Source organism: Enhydra lutris, unplaced genomic scaffold (genome assembly GCF_002288905.1).
Source record: "Enhydra lutris kenyoni isolate GAN:26980312 unplaced genomic scaffold, ASM228890v2 scaffoldscaffold19, whole genome shotgun sequence".
Taxonomy (NCBI): domain Eukaryota; kingdom Metazoa; phylum Chordata; class Mammalia; order Carnivora; family Mustelidae; genus Enhydra; species Enhydra lutris.
The window spans coordinates 30,544,341-30,556,567 of record NW_019154103.1 but is presented as its reverse complement, the minus strand read 5'-3'; the positions used below and the strand labels follow the sequence as shown (position 1 = coordinate 30,556,567).

At 35.9% G+C, this 12,227-nt stretch overlaps 1 protein-coding gene and 1 pseudogene across 1 annotated transcript in view; one reads left to right on the top strand and one right to left on the bottom strand.

The window, feature by feature from the left end:
- Positions 1 to 1,076, bottom strand: part of LOC111148235 — a 36,345-nt pseudogene extending 35,269 nt beyond the window's left edge.
- The window catches only part of LOC111148386 (F-box and leucine rich repeat protein 17), a 524,279-nt gene that overhangs the window by 343,110 nt on the left and 168,942 nt on the right, over positions 1 to 12,227 (top strand). The window lies entirely within an intron of this gene.

The following is a 12,227-nucleotide window of genomic DNA, read 5'->3' as shown; positions in this document are numbered from 1 at the left end:
CATCTCCTGGCCTCAGCTGCAAGTAGGAACAAAGATAGGTGTTAACATTCCAGTGCTCTCTACTTCCCCTTCACCACATCCTTCCAGCTAAAAGGTGCCCGTTATGCAGAATAGCTTCAATAAGAAAAACCAGATCCCCCACATGGAATATTTTTTGGTGATTTCAGTGATATTTCCTTAGAAAATGCAAAAATGGAAGAAATCAGAAACTTGAAATTCAGTAGAAGTCTTACCAAAATAGCATCCACTCATAGCGGATTTCTAAAAAGAAACCAAACTTTGGGAGTAACACACTCCTGAAAAAGAAGGGTGATGTGGGTAGTGGGCTCAGCCTCTTCTCCGGTAGATGCCCAACCAACCCCCTGGAATCTCAGGGCCATGTGGCACCCGTGAAGGTGGCTTCATCCTACTTGGATTCTGACCGGAGGACCTGTAAGGGATAGTCTGCCAGGGACAGCCGAGATAAAATGTCCCAGAGACAAGCTCAGGAAAGCCCTGTGGTGGAGTGGGAGGGGCAGTAGGTTTCTAAAGAACAGAGAACCACCCATGGAAAGTATATCCCCTAAAGCACATTTTGGGAAAGAGGAATTTTCAAACACCCAGAGAGAAAGAACCGCCTAGAAAATTGGATTCTTCAGTCATGAGGAAGAAATTAAAGAGTTGTTGGGAAGCTTAATGGAATCCTGTAGAGAAGAAGAAACAGGTGAATCAGGTTTCCCTGAGCACCACAGTCAGTGAGACAGAACAGAGAAAGCTGTTCTGGTAGGATCGGATCCCCACCTAACCCAGAGCCCTTTCCCGCTTTGCCCATGGGGTTGGTCCCCGCCGGCTACAGCCCAGAGCCCGCTCCCCATACACTTGCGCTTCCGGGAGTACAGTCTCCTGCAGGCGTCCTCCCTCGCCTTGCCCAAAGTCTGGATCCTGGACACTAGGGCTCGGCAAGCACTCGACCGCCTACAGAGGAGCAAGTGAGGTGCTCTCAGAAGCCGCTCGTGACAGGTTGAACGCCACCCGCAGCCAAGTGCCAGGCAGTCACCGGGCAGCCTTAGGGTCATAGGGTACTGCCTTAGGGTCATGGGGTACTGCCTTAGGGTCATGGGGTACTGCCACAGGGACTACAGAGCAGCCTACGTTGCTCCCTCAGCTTTCTGATCTGTTCTGGTTGAGGGGCCAAGTCAGATTTTTGCTTTGTCTTTCAAGTCTTCATCCAGTAACCCCGAGCAATTCCAGACCAGTAACACCAAAACTAAATTCTTTTGGAGCCATCTACAACAAAAAGGCAACTCATTCTGTTTTTTGTAAAAAAGAAATTTGTCTCCTTTCCTTTTTAAATTCACAAAAGGAAACATCTCAAAACAGGTACAGTTAAACATTTCTATTATTTACCAACAACAACAAACCGTCAAATATTTATTCTCTCACAGTTGTGGAGGCCAAACATCCCAAATCAGTTTCACTGGGTCCAAATCAAGGTTTCACACACCACCACACCACCCCCTCAAGAGCTCTAGGGAAGAATCTTTTAGTCCTCTTGTCAGCTTCTGGTGGCTACCAGCATTCCTTGGCTTGTGGCCAAATCACTCCTATCTCTGCCTCCAGTAATTTTGCCTTCTCTCCTTTGTCAAATCTCCATCTGCTGCTATCTTATAAGTACACTAGGGATTGTTTTAAGAGGCTATTCAGATAAACCAGGATGATTTCCCCATCTCAAAATCCTTAATTTAATCACATCTGCACAGACACTTTTTCCATAAAATGTAACATTTACAGGTTCCATGGATCAGGAGTTATTATCTTTCAGGGCTGTTCTTCAGCCTGCTGCAGACATTTTTTTATGTGCCAAGTTCTGTGCTTGGGCCTAAATAATATTAATTAATGTTTAATTGCTTACTGTGTTCCTGGTGCTATCCTATGTGCTTTACTTTCCTTTTACTAAGGAAAAAAAAAAGTTATTTAACATGAACTTATTGAACCATACATTTCTTTCTTGCATATGCTATTAAACTATTAAAGCCCCAAAGTGCTAGCTTTCTGAGAAATGTACGTTAGGAAATTATATTCTGTTCTAAATAACCCTGTCTTATTTGTCTGGAGGATGTTAAAGTTGACAAGATTTGAATACCCCTTGGGAAGAGACTTGGCTTATCCATCTTTGTATCCATACAGTTAGGGGCATTGTAAGGGTTAGTAAATGTTTGTTGAATAACTAAAAGAGCCTTTGCAAACATTATGAAATGTAACCTTTATAAAATCCTTGGAGGTAGATACTGTAATTTCCATTTTACAGAAAAGATTTAGAAAAGTTGAATTACATTCCCAATACAGGGACTGTGTATACACACATACACAGACGCTCACACAACTTTGACAGTCTGAGCATCTGAAACATATTTCCATTATCCATAACTGATTGATTTTGTGCGTGCAATGTTAAAATTTAGCAAAATCTTGATGTAGCTAAATCTGTTATATTATTGCACTATGTTTTTAATCATGTGCAATATAGTTTTAATTTTAAAATTTTTTGAATGTCCACTTTCTCGTGGATTAAGTCTATAGTGGTGTTAAGAAATGAAAGGAAATTTTCTAAATGATGCAGAATATTTGGTTACTTTTCTTGAAACCTTAGCCTTTCCCCAGAACTGCCTCAAGCATATCTAGTCTTTTTTTTTTAATTTAAATTCAATTAATTAACATATAGTGTATTAGTTTCAGAGGTAGAATTTAGCATATCTAGTCTTTTGTAGCTTCTTTTGAACATCTGATTTTTTAAAGTCATTGATATTATGAATCTAAGAAATAATCATACTTTTCTCTTTACTTTGATTCCTTGAAAGCCTTTCCAAAATTTTAACCCACTTGTAGAGGCTTTTCAGGACTGAATCATATGAATCCCTTTAAGGTGAGTATACCCCTGACTCACTATTTTACTATCCATATTTCTTACCTTTCTTGCCTTAAATATTTCTTTTATAATTTTGTATGCATTTCTAGTGGAATAAGGCCAGATGTAAGTAAACAGATAAAATAAATTCAGGTCCCTTACTAATGATGAAATATATGAATATGTTGTTATATATTCATTATTACATATATGTTACATGTAACAAGAATTATTGCATATATTATGTTATATATTTTTATTGTTATACATAGCGTATATTGTTTTCTTCTTTTTCCTCTACAATATTCTTTCCTCAACCTTAAGTCAAGCCACTAACTCAACTAGTACATCCCTGAGTTTATATCACATTTGCTGACTTGCTTATACTATTGCCCTTTATATTTTCTTTCTCCTTTTTAAAAGTATGATGTGGCATTAAATTGCCATTATTTCCCCCAAAACCCCCAGTTTTACCAAAGCGCCTGTGTTGTGTGTCTGATGATTATGCTTTTACCTTTCAGTAAAAGATCACAAAAAGGAATTTGTGCTCCAAAGTTTTTTTTAATAAAATTCTATCATTATCACGGCAAACCTCATGATACTCTCACGACCCATGGCAGCACAAAACTGAGCAGTTGAATTACAAGCACATTTACCTGATGTCCTTTTTTCAAATGCCTGGCATTGCTCTTGCCTCTTTATTCCACTAATGACTTTTAAAAACAATAAACTCTCTTCTCAATTCCAAGTCTTGCTTTTTCCTCAGAATAGCAGCATGTTTTCTTTATTGGGTACTTGAGAGCAGTGTTTTGTGTGTGTGTGTAGAACAGGAATCTTAATATTGTTACTCCATTTTGCTACATGGTTTGTTGCTTATGCAGACAGAACTGTACTGTAATCAACAGTAGAACATTGAGAAATATGCCAGAGATGTGCTGTTCATTTTGATTTATAGTTTAAAATAACACAAAGCTGAGTACTGGGTTTGGGAGTGTTGCTTTTTCTTGCTGGCTGTCTGATGTGATGTTGCCTGCAAAGGTACCCACTGTCTGAAACAAATGGTGAAATGACCTCCTTCCTTCTCCATGCTTTTGCAATTTTCTGCAAGGGAAAATTGAGTAATGCTTCCCTCCATGGTTTCTATCAGTCTTACACACTGGTTTCATTAGCTTTCCACCACACTCCCCAGGAACAAAGAGATGAAGTTTTTCCCTATAGAGAATAGGCTGGTGACTGGTCCAAGCAAAGCAACCTGGATTTTAGTGATTATGACATTTTAGGGGCTAGGCTGCTAAAATTCTTTTACTGAGTGCATATATAATAATTATATTTTTGTTGGTTTAATGACAGTGTTGGTAAGGGAAAATGTATTTGTTAAGAGTTATATTCATAAATGTATATACATGTATGCACATATACATACCACATTCTCTTTTGAATATAAATTAAATGGTTGATGAACAAGTCTTTTCATTGATGGAGAGAGTTACGAGAGAATCCTTGAGATGGATATTTTATAGGCAAATGGACTTTATATTAGGAATTACTGAATTGTCCTGGTAGCCAGAAAAACTAAGGTTTAATAGCCTTTCCCTGGAATTTCTAAATTTCATTCTATTATATTTACTTGAATGTTATTTAAGAAGAAAATTTGAAGGACCTTTTTCTGTATTCTTCAGATAGATAAAAATTAACTGAAACCAGCCAACATCCTTCTGTTGGGATTTAGAAAATGTAAACTGTATACTTTTCATAAGAGAATTCTTGGTTGATATCCCTTATTGTCATTTGTAGAAATATTTGTACTTTTTTTGAAAAAGAAGTGTAATCCTTCTCTTTTTTTAAGTAAAAAAGTTATCTCTCTGTGTAAATTCAGTGTACCAACACAACTAAACATGACCTGCTTCCTCTCTTTCCTGTAAATGTTAGAGCAAAGATTATTTTACCTCTGACGTGAATGTTAATTATGCAGTGATATGGGAGAAAATAAGAATAAAGTAGCTGCAGTTTCAGGGCTTTGGAAGTAGGTTTTATGAATTCAGCAGTGATGATACTTAGGCCTCAGAGGGTTCAGAGTTCAATCTAGCTGAGTATTAGTAAAGTCAAACTTATGTAATGTCCCTGCCTTCATCAAGCCCATGTGATCTTTCTTTTTTCTTCTTTGTGGTGAATTATGTGGGTTACTTTATTACCACTGCCCACCCTTTTCCAGCTCCCTAATCCAGAACTCCTTCCTCATCCCTTCTTTTTTAGAAACTAACAAGAAACCTTCACTAGGGTTTTCTCCCAATTGCAGAATTTGTTTTATTTACATTTTATGTAATCACTACTGAAAATCACCTGTAAAAATTATTCATTTGGCTTTTGATCAAGCCAGAAACTTTCTAAGCTTAAAAATTAATGACAAAGTACAGGCTTCCTGAGTATGAATGGTTGGAGCATATAGAAAACATTTGGAATGGAGAATGTTTGACCTCCTTTCTTTGTGTCTTATTACTGCTATCTAATTATGAGCTTTCAAAGATATCGAATTAGGTGCCCTCTTCATTGCATTTTAAAATAAGTAATCTACTTCTTTTCTAAAACCATCTCTCAGACAAAATTTTGAATGATACATTTGGATGTTTAGAATCATTGTTAGCCAAAGTGAAACTATTCTTTTGACTTTTGTAAATTGTCTTTACCTACTGTGCTTTATAGTCTTCTGAGAATTTGGCTTATCCAAAAAGAGATTGTGTGCCTTCCCAAGTGAGAAGGAAACCTTTTGTCAGCATCTTGTCTGAGTTAACTCCTTGGCTACGTAGGTCATGGGAGGTCTATGTTGAACATCAGTCTTTGGCTCTATCACAAAACTGGTATTGAAGCATAGGCCAGCTCCCAGAGTACAGAGGTTAAAGAGGCAATTAGTCACTACAAAGCCGACTTGTGGCGTCTTCTGGTAAGGAAGTACTTAACTCTTTCCTGAACGATGCCTAGAATCTCATCTTCTGGGTGTTTTTATAGTCCACTAAAATAATTTAGTTTTAAGTCGTAGCCATTTTAAACCAAAGGTGAGCATAAAGTATATGATGTCTCTTGAATTGAGACTTTCTTATCAATACTTAAAGCAACCACAGTAAGTGGGGTAGAGATGGGCAGGAAGATTATTTTCAATTATATGTTGAATGGTCCTCCTAAATTTCATTTTAGTTGTTTGGAAGCCCAACGATCTCTTTGAAATAATTCTAGCTTTACTGTTAAAGTTGATATTTATTATTGGTGGTAGTGGTGGTAGGGCTTGGTTTAGAGCTGCCACAGTATTGCCTCACTTTTTTTCTAGAAAAGAAGTGGCCTCTGATGAATTATCATGCACTAAACTGGACCATAGTTTTATATGTTTTTATATTCCTGAGTTTTTTAAAGGCCTGGACTTTTGCTTCCACACAATAAATTTTTGTAACATGTAGGATACTAAAAACCTTCTCTTCTGTCCTCTGTCTTAAAATATGCCAGGAAACCATAAAGATAGCACCAGTCTTAACTGTATCAACACTGTGCAGTGCCTGGATTCCCCCCAGAGTTATTGGTCATAAATTAATGGAATCCCAAAAAGTTGAAAAGGAGGAGTATTCTTAACTTTTCCTATTTCAAAGTGACTACATTTTTCCCCATTGAAGAACGAATAAACGGCTGAATTAGGAAGTCTTACCCTTGCATTTCCCTCTCCCTTTCTCTTCTAGCATTTCCTTTAGTCCTGAAATATAACTATTTTCAATGATAAGATTTTTCTGTTCCTAGGTGGGAATATTATCATCAACAATAACAAAAATAAATAGTAGCTGATCTATCAAGATTATAAGCATTACGGCCATCATTTTATAATAATGTGGGCTTCTGATTATATCTTTGAATATTTCTAACACAGAGTTTACAAGCAATAGAACATGGTTGAGTTAAATAAATAAATAGAACCTTAGAATCTTTTTTCTGCCTCTTGCATATTTTGAGGAATACTTAGAAGAAGTGAGCTCAAGCTGTTATATAATTTAGTGTAATTGTGGTAAAAAGATGGAACAATGGGTAAAATTAAAAGTAAGACTTTTGGATAAATACATCTGAAACATTAAAGCCAAAGCCAAGTTTATCACAAATTTGTTAGTTTAATCTCCTTCCCCCCACCCATTTTAGAAGAGCCTTTAACCATTTTGTTTCTTAGTAGCTTAAAGAAAATGTGCGTTTTTAAAATAGTGCAGGCTTTGTTCTATGTGAACATTTTTAAAGCACTTTAAGAAATAAATTAAAACTTGTTTTACAAAATATTTCTGTAAGAGCTAGTTTGTAATGGTCTTTCCTAAATATATTATAAAATATTATTGTTGTATAACTCCTTTTTTCAGTGCTGACTCCTACTTACTCACTAGTTGGGAAACCTACCTGATGTTAGAGACACTTAGGTAAAGAGTGGTCCAGAATGAACCAGCGATGACAACATGTGCTCTGCCTCCCTCAAAGGTGTAACACCTCTTTTGGCAAAGGTAGAAACCAGTAGACCTTAAGTTTCAATAACATATCCATTTGTAGGCCACTTATTAAAGTCTCATTAAAAAAAAAAAACACCTACTATTCTCATTTTGTAACCTTTTGCTATCTATGTGTGACAAAACGGGCATCAATTCTCCACTGTTTTAAGTAGCAAATGACTAAGTTAATCTTAGATTTCACTAATCAGATATTGGCTTTCTGGAGAATAACATTTGGTAAGTGAGAACTTAATGAGTGTCCCAAGATAACTATTGTTAACTGGTGGAGCTGGTGACATTTTGCATGTCACTGCTAGTCTTTGCCCCTGTGGTATATTAAGAACGTGCTTTGAGCAAATGCTTTAGCATTTTCATTGCAAGTCAACCTTTAAAAAAAAAAATCTCTCTTGCAATGAACATCTCTTCTATGAGAATATTTTTGGACATTTATGTGAAAAATTGACTTATGTATATATTTGGTACTGTGTTGTTAATGGGATAGAATAGAAGAACATTTACAAGAAAGTATATTATAAAATACAAAGGACACTCCACATATCATTCTGATGCCTTGTGTCTTTCATTTGTCATTATGTGCACTTGTTTAAGTTAAAGACAGCAATAATACTGCATATTATTTCTGTGAGGTTAAGGTATTACATTACTAGAAAAAGTAACTATAAATAGAGTGCTTATAGATACAATTATAGTCCTATGTAATAAGAGGAAATATACTATTAATAGATTATTGAATTGATTCATCTTGTACATATTTACCTGTAAATATGCCTTTTTTGTGTAAATAGAAATCTTTTATATAGGGCATTTTCTGAAAGCAGAATATACCTGTAAATCATGCCAATTCATTTGCTACACTGGGATCGGATTATTCTTTAGTAAACTCAATTTGAGGATTTAGAAAAATCAATCAAATATCATTATTCTTTCTATATGATGCCAAATTGTGTTTTGGTGACCTCTGCTATCATTTAAATGACCTAAAGTCAGGATAAGCTTTCATAGCACAGGATTGGGCCAAGTTTGCTCCCTTTTTGCTCTCTTTAGATCTTTTAAATCCTGTTTATTCCTTTTTCATTTGTATGTGTCTGTGGGTTGCAGCTTTTTATGCTTTTACCCATTTATAAGCTATATAATATAGGGTGGCTTGTTGAGTTTCAAGAAATGATGAAAATGAAGTTCTATTCCTTAAACCCCTAAATAGATCCCTTTTACAATGTGTTTGCATTTCAGACGTTTTAAGGTTTGATCTACATGTTTATTCAGTCTTAAAGATATCTAGCTCCCCATTGTACTTATTTGCCAATTACTTTACAGCCCTTTTCATACTTTTTGTTTTAAATCTGTGGGGTTGTTTTTGTCTTGTTGCATGTTTTCCTCTGCTTGAAAATATATCTATTATTCAAATATAAAAGTGGCTTAGGAAAGAACATCCTAAAGTTTATTTAGAAATTCACCAAGCCCATACTAATGCATCTCTAATGGGGACATTTCTTTCCACACCTCTAAGGTGATTGAGCCTGTCCTTTAAAGTGAGATTTGCAAACCAGTGTCTGGCAGCTCCAATTAGCTTCTTTTGGGTTTGAAGCACATCACAAACAGTAACAAGGTCTCCTAGGACACTCCTCTTGCAAGCAATGTAGTCATATTTCCTCATTAGTTCTTTTCAATTGTCACTAATGCCATGTTCCGGCTTTTGAGTAGGAGACAAAAAACATAAAAATTTGGTATGTATGTAGAATGAGCCATTGTTTTCCATAATTCAGGGCTCTTTTGAATTCCTTTGATAGTTTTGAAGCTTACACAACTTAATTCATTAACCTTTACCCTTCACATAAATCAGGTGATTAGGAATCTATTGCTAAGGAGACAGATTTTCCCTCCACTGAAACTAAGTAAATGCCTTCTCAAAAAAAAAAAAAAAAAAAATCCTATATAGCTGACAAAAGTAACCTTTTTGTTGCTTTTCAGATTCCATCAGATATTTCAGGTGCATTTTAGAACATTATCAAAAGCAAGTGAGCATAACATTGTGTTATTATAAATAATAATTCTGGATACTTTGGAGCAGGTTTTCTTATGCTTTTTGGAGTTCTAGAAGAGTATATACATATATACTCTTCTATATGTATACAGAATATACATTCTATATGTATATACTCTAGAAGAGTATATACATACATTCTATATGTATATACTCTAGAAGAGTATATACATATATACATATATATACTCACTGTATATATATATGTATGTATACACATGCACACACACACGCGCACACACACACACACACACACACACACACACACTCAATAGCTGTTACTCAAGAATTTACAATGGTTGCAATTTTAAAAATTTTCTTCAGGGGCACCTGAGTGGCTTAGTCGGTTAAGTATCTGACTCTTGATTTTGGCTTAGGCCGTGATTTCAGGGTTGTGAGATGGAGCCTGCCTCAGCCTCTGCGTTGAGCGTGGAGCCTGCTTTAAGATTCTCTCTCTCCCTCTCCCCTGACTCCTCCCACTCCCTCTCTAAAATCAATCAATCAATCAGTCAATCAATCAGATTCTCTCCCTATGTAGCACCCTCCCTTCACCCCTGCTCTTTCTCTCAGCAACAATTTTTTTTTTCTCCTGAACCCTGTCAAAGAAGAAAATATTTGAAGGGAGGCAATGCAGGATTAAACTAAAATATATTGAACCTGGAACATTTGATTTGGAGAAACTCTTTGTACAGGTCTTCATGTTATAGAGAATGAGAGTATGGGGTTTCAAAGGAGGTAGGTGGTTCTGTGATTTCATGGAGGTAAGAATAGGGTGGGTTTTTCCAGATTTTTAAATTCTTTCTTGTTAAGATACATATCACTTTGTTTCTCAGAATTTGGGAAAATAGTTTAGTTGGCTTGTGTTTGATGTTCATGGGCTAGTCTAAGAATATTGGATTTTCTGCTGTTTTCAACTATGCCATTTTCCCATTATTAATTTCTCCTTAATAATCTTATAGATTGTTACTTTCCCTGAGGATATAGTTCTTTTCCCAAGTTTTATAATTCTTTATGTTGTCATGCATGAAATGAGAAATCTTTGAATGTACTGACCTATGGAGAATGTCCATCACATGATATTTTGAAGTTTGTCCTCAGGGATAATGGGAACAGGGGGTGGGGTGAAGAATGGGAAAAATTTGAATTCTAGATTCTGAGTTTAGGGACTCATGGCTTGTCCCTAGGGACAAAACTATAATTTATTATTGAGATTAATGGATACTCTCTGATGTATTATTTGTGAATAGGAGAGAAGATGGAGAAACGAAGGTTTTAAATGTGATCTTTGATTCTTTTACTCTCCTTCTTTTCTTTTCTTTTCTTTCTTTCTTTCTTTCTTTCTTTCTTTCTTTCTTTCTTTCTTTCTTTCTTTCTTTCTTTCTTTCCTTCTTCTTCATATGCAGCGTGGAGCCCAGGGTGGGCCTCAAAATGATGCCTGTGAGATTAAGACCTGGGCCAAAATCAAGTCAGACACTTGACTAAGTCACCCAGGCAGCCTTTTACTCTCCTTTAAGATTCTATCACTTTACAAACATTTCTCTATTTTATTGGTACCATTTAAAAAATACCCTTTAAAAAACTTACATAAGTACCTATAATCAAAAAGTTTCAATAATTACTGACCTTTACCACCTTGTTTGTTGCCTGCATACCTACTATACAGTGACCTGGGAAATGCTCTGATGTTAATAACACTCAATGTCATGACTACAGCCAGGACTCCTTTAAAACAGAGAATCATTTAGAATAAATGAAGTCCACAGACCAGAGTTATGTTCATGTACTTCTTGTAAATACATACTATAATGGACTCTAGAAGTTTCAAGAGGAAAGGATAGTCACCGTGCAGGCCTCTTGTCAAGACGTGCTGTCACTGCAGGCTGCCTGGGAGAGGAGACCTGGACTAATCACTAGGTTTCAGGCACTAGCTAGTTGATGTGGGGTTTCATTTCCATCAATTTGCAGTAACAGGACAATACAATCCATTTCCACTTTCAACTCTCAAAACAATAGCTATTTGAGGTATTTATTTGAACCACTCAATTTTGTGTAATATTATTGTGTTGAGAGTTTCAGGCCACATTCACAGAACTTGGGGTTTCTCTCCTCAAATACCACATCTGGGAATGATGTGATATTTACATTAAAGAAATTAAGTTTGCTACAAATCTTCTAAGGAATGTGTTTTTCTCCACAAATCTTTATTCAAGGAATACTTCCATGTTATGCATAACTTCTAGCACAGTGGCTGTGATTACAGGGTAATTAAAACTAGTTGGAAAACCTTGTGCAACCGAACTTTTAAAACCAGAGCAAAAATCCTAGGTGATCTTTTGTGAAAGCAAAGTACTTTTCTCTTATATTTCCTTTCTCTTTTTCTATCTAAAAGATATTTACTGCTTATTTGTTAATCATGTGTTATCTCTATAATAATAAGCTAAATTTAGTTACTATATCTATTCATAAAAACTTCCCTCTGACACACAGGGGGGAAACCTGATGCTCATGGCCTTTCATCAGTTTTTAGAGACTTTTCATCCAGTGTTTGATTACCTTATTTTCTATGAATACTGGTTCTTGTTGCCTATGAAACAGCACTTGATCTGGCTTATACAGTGAAATCAATTTGTGTTATTTTTTTCTTTGTAATGGGCTCTGTGTGTCTTTAATGTTCCTATGTGCTTGTCATGTATCTTATAGACTCAGGTGGCAGGAATGCAGAGAGGATATGGCATTTGTTTAGAGTTTTTTCACAATCAAATGTAAAATCAGGCTTTTTGGA